Source organism: Marmota marmota, unplaced genomic scaffold (genome assembly GCF_001458135.2).
Source record: "Marmota marmota marmota unplaced genomic scaffold, marMar, whole genome shotgun sequence".
Taxonomy (NCBI): Eukaryota; Metazoa; Chordata; class Mammalia; order Rodentia; family Sciuridae; genus Marmota; species Marmota marmota.
The window spans coordinates 15,696,433-15,701,909 of NW_026000068.1; positions in this window are offsets into that span (position 1 = coordinate 15,696,433).

The following is a 5,477-nucleotide window of genomic DNA, read 5'->3' on the forward strand; positions in this document are numbered from 1 at the left end:
ATATATATATATATATATATATATATATATATATATATATATATATATATATATATCACTAAGGTGAAAATTATATATATAGTAATCTACTTTTTAACTAGTCACTAACATTTTGAGTGCATCAAGTTTTTCTAATTGAGGATTTTGTTTTTAAAATTATATACTCTTTTCAGAGGTTGTAAATGGGTTATCTTCATGTAAACTACATCCCCAAACCTGGTGATTAAAAACAATATATCATATGATATGGTTTTGTTGGTTAGGGACTTGGACAGGGCTTCACTGGGTGAGTCTTCTGCCCCACATGGCATCTATTGGAGTTTCATTGTGCTGTTCAGCTTGTGTCCAGGCTGCATTGGTGAGCCCCGTGCTGGCTGCCTTCAGGCTACTGGATGGCTGGGTTCAGATGGCTTTCCATGTCATCTCAGGACCCCTCCATATGGTCTCTGCAGCAGGGCAGTGAGACTTCTAAAATGGCAGCTCAGAGCTCCCAGAGAGAAGGTAGAAACTACCAGTTTTATTAGAGTTGAGACCTAGAGCTGACAGAGTGTCATTTCTGCCACACTCTATCCATCAGAGAGGTTACCAGCTAGCCAGAGAGGGAAACAGATTTCATGTCTCCAAAGAAGAATATTGGAGAATTTGCAGCCATGTTTCGTCTGCCATTGACTGCTTCTAATTTGATTTCTGACACGTTAATTATAGGTAAGTAGAACATCCTTCCCACAGTCCTCCTAACATATTGTCTTTCTTTAACTGTCTCTCATGTACTCAATTCTGACAGGTTCTGGAAGAGTCTGGTGTCTAGACAAGAGGAGGACCACCGCAGGCCAGGTAGAGTCATAGGGAATGGCTGAAGTGTGCTAGGTAGTTTTTTCACCAAGTGATTCACTTCTGAATTGTCCATTCCAATCTCTAAAGGACTTTGAAGATGAGCTGGGTCTACTCTAAACCCAGGCTGTCTGGGAGGGGAGTCCTAAGTTACGTTCCCATTGTCTTGTCCACTGTCCAGTTGTGCCAGGGTGGTGAGGTAGGTTCTGGAGAGGCAAAAGGAAGAGATAGCATGGCAGGTGTGATTTATTGAGGAAAGCTTGCTGAGAAGAGTTTGGTGGTGACAGGCTGACAGGTAGCATCTCTGTCCCTCAAGGCGCTTTGCCATGTAGTGCCTACTCTCTCTCAGTGTTTTGTCCAGTGGCAGCCAGCTGAACAGATGACATATGTTCTTTCTACAGTGGCCTCAGTTCTGCACCTGTCCCTACTCAAAGAGAAGTCTTATGTGTTAGATTGCAGAAGTAGTGACACCATCAGCTTTAACTTGCATAGTTTGCTTATATAGCCAGCATCCCAAGGAATGACTGTCCTGGATACACACAAGACAACAGTTCTCTACAGATGACACTGACTTGCCCTAGTTTCCTGTGTGCATAAAAGAAAGCCAATGTCTGTTAAGATCATATGTATTTAGACTTTCTGGCCCAGGTTTGGTCTCATGTTTCTTCTAAGTTGGCTAGGTTTGTGGGAACAGGGATTCAGTAATATGGTATTTTACTTTCCTCCTTTTCTTTAGAGACAGTGCAGCCATATACCTAATGGCAACCTAAATCATAAAATTTGAAAAAACATACTATTTATTTATTAATTGGAAAGAGAAATCAGTGTTGTCTCTCACTGGATAGAAATCGATAGCTAGAGAATACACAAACCAAGATAATATCAGTTTAGGTCCTGTTTTTTCTCCTCTATGACATTTCCTATCTTCTATTCATGGGTGTATTGCTAGGTGCTGTTGTTTTGTGCCACAAAGAGATAGATCTGGTCTGTCAAAGATGACTTTATTTAGGCTAATTAATTGGCCTAAAGATTAGAAAGTGGAGTGATGTACCCACCCAAGAGTATGCCTTTAGCATGTGATCATATGAAGAGGTGGATGATCTTCATATTTTCTCCATCAGAAATAAGTTTTGAAAAATTTCTTGGCTTTTATCACCAAGTTTTTGAGAGAAAACACAAGTATTTATGATAATGTATGGTAAGAACATATGTGATAAGCATGTAGGATATAAATATCATTTAAATACATCAAAAATGTATGGAAATAGAAGCATTCTAGATTCTGTTATTGTATTTCTTCATCAACCAGGACAGTCTGTATGCTGTGTTTTGATGACCAGTGAGGTCAACAGGGTAATGTCTGTATATGGATTCAGGAAGGAGAATTTTAGACCTTCCTCTGCCTTAATTCTATTTTGATAACTGTGTTTCCTTTCCTCTTAGCTCTAGACCACAGCTTGCCAAAGCGGTTGCTTCTTCTCTGTGCCATGCTGGGTACTGTTTTCTCCTTCCACGGCTGACAGCTGCTAGTCTCTTTGCACATTTCCTCTGGTGGTCAGGGGTGTTAGCAACCAAAGCTTCTGTGGCTAACACTGAGCAGCCTGAGCACATTGTCACTGTGGGAGAGAGGCCCCAGCACTTCCTTGTTCTCTTAAACACATAAGATTGTGGGACTTGGTTATAATTTTTATGTGGGCAGCCAGAAACCCCAGAAGTTGTCATACAGAGAAAGGAAAGGGTCTGTCCCAGTGATAAAACCAGGACCATACGTTTTTCTTGTTTTCCTTTTCTTTCTGGTGCAGAGATGCATTAAGAAAGAGGACTCTTCATAAAGTTAAAAAGTTACTCAAAATTGAGGCCAGTACTGGGGCACTGTCTTCCGTGTTCTTGGTGATGCGTGTGTTGTTTTGAGAACTTTGAACATGCAGTTGAGTCTGTACTTTCTGTGGTTTGTCTGGGCTCAAACCAACTTACCGTCTCAAAGAGTCCTTTTATTGGCTAAAACCGAACTTTGCTCCCACAGCTATAAGAAACTGTAAATGGAGATAGCAGAGACCTTTGGAAGAAACTTGCTAATATAGTGGAGAGCTAAACCTTTAATAACTCCTCTTCAGAGATCTGAAAATCATCTGCGGTAAGACTTTGACAGGAGAGAAGTTTGGCATTTGTTGTGACATGGTTTTTCTGTGAAGTTTTCCCATTTTCCCTTCACAGGAGAATGATAGTTCCAGGAGATCTTCTTAACATTTGTTTTTTTATACTTGCAAAGTTCTCCTTCCCTTAAAAAATATTACATTTCTTGAAAATGGTGGATTCCCTTCACTTACCCACTGTTATTGTTGCCCATCAGTTAGGAGATTTTGGAAATCCCCCTTACATCCTTTCTTGCCAAATCCATTTCTGCTTGTCTGCCTACAGTTCTTCTTCCTACACTGACTAGCGACTTATTATAGCACATGCCACATTTTATAGTCTGACATAGTAGTTCATTGCACAGTTTGAAAAGAAGATTGCCAGGGGGACAGTGGCCACAAGTGGCTTCAAATAAGAAAAATTAAAGTTCTTTTCAATATGGGAAGAAGGTTCTGGAGAACTACAGTTTCTTCCCTGGAGTGTAAGTGATTTGGAAATGAATTAGCAGCACTTTAACATCACTAGGGAGTTTCATCCAAACTTTTCCTGGATCTTCAGGATTCACTAACAGTGTGTTTTTAAGATCCCAGACCTCTAAAGAAGCAAATATCATTGTGATTCTTTTGAAATTGTATGTGCATAATATTGCCCTTGGTTCTCCTTCAGCCTCCTGTGATGTCTACTTCCCATGAGGAATGAAACTCCTTAATGCCCAGTCCCTCAGAACTTTGCTGTCTGCTAGTGGCCAAGAAAGTTCAGAGAAGACCTAAGATGACAAACCTGACCAGGTGTTTGTAGTTTAATCAAGTGACTCCTTCAGACTCAGGCACTGGGTCGAAGATTGATCTTATAGTTGCACTTCCCTATCCTATTTCAGGACTGTATCTCCTTGGAACACAGGCAGACACCCAGGCCTGGGTCTTAACTCAGAGCTCTTCAGAAGATTAAAACAAACAAACAAACAAACAACACACACACACACACACACACACACAAAAAAAAAAAACCCAAAACAAAACAAAAAACAACCCCAAAACTTTTTGTTGTTATTGTTTTATGTTTATGGAAATGCTTTCCCTGATCTGCCCAGTGGGCACATGTAGCAGCTCATGATAAAATGCAGGGAATAGTTAATGGCAAAGTTTACCTAAAATCGTAAACATGATTCAAACTGCTCATGTCTAGCCTACTGAACTCTTTCTATGGCCAAAGGTCAGTCACAGCCTTTTGGCTTTAAGAACATGGTGTCCAGTTGTGGGGAAGGTTTAGAAATTCCACGTAAGTGGACAGAATGGTCACCACTTCTTTTCAAGTCCAAGGATGGAAACAGATTTGAGTACTTTTCCTTGCCATTGTGGCATGTTTACCTTTCACAATTCTATGTTATTAAAAAGAAAAAAAAAAAACCCAAACCAGATTGTTCATTTTAATTTACTCAATGTCAAAAGGAATCTAAAGAAGTGTACAAAAGTATTGTCAGTGCAATACCTCATACTGGTCCTGCTGTCCTGAGATCTTCCTTGCAAAGTGTGGATTTTGTCCAGAAAATTTCTTTTTCTACCAATACTTGAGGAATAATGAATAATTTGTTCTTACATGAAATTTTGTCAAGTACTTTCCACCGAGGTTGGAAAACCAGTTTTCCCTACTTTACACTGCCTCTTTAACTATATGTGTGCAAACGTGCATCTCAGTCTTCATAAATGACAACTCTTACAGTTTGCTTTTATCTAAGATGCACAGAGCCCTACAGACTCTTTCTCTAAGACTAACAGACCACTGGCTTCAGTTATCAGCTCTACTTTTGGTCATTTAACCTATTTTTCATGCAGTTTTATTTGTTAACTCTTTCTTCACCACTCACTTTAAAGATCTCCATATAATATAAGGAGAGATTTAGGTTGAATTTTAAACTTCTAACATCTTTCCAAAGTGGTGGCGAGATGGCAAATGTGAATTGCTGTTCCCTGGCCTTATTGTTCATTAACCCAAGAGGTGTCCTCCTGTGTCCACTATTTCGTTGACCTACAACCATGGAACAAGAAGTTGCCCTTAGGGGTTTCATCAGTTGCTCAAATGTTATAGAACTTGACCTGAGGTTCAGGGTCTTTACCATCTCTAAGAAAGTGCACTGAATAAAGGAATTTCACATCAGAGGTCTACTAAAATTGTAGTTTTTTAAATGTAAATTGATTCTATTAGGTCTGTAATTCAGTTGCTCTAACAGACAAAAACACAAAAGAACAAAAAAATCTCCTTTGCTTCATTGACAGACACACTTAGGAATTCTGGTCTGGTGCCTACAGGTGGCACTGTTTGGAAGAATTATTTTTTACTACTTTATTGCTAAATATAATTAATTTTATTTTCAAGAATATAAAATGAAGCTATATGCATATGTGTACATATGTATTATAAATATATAACAAATACATATATGTTATAAATGTACTTATTCCAATTATAAATGTACAATATATGTACATATTATATATGTGCACATATTTTTCCCA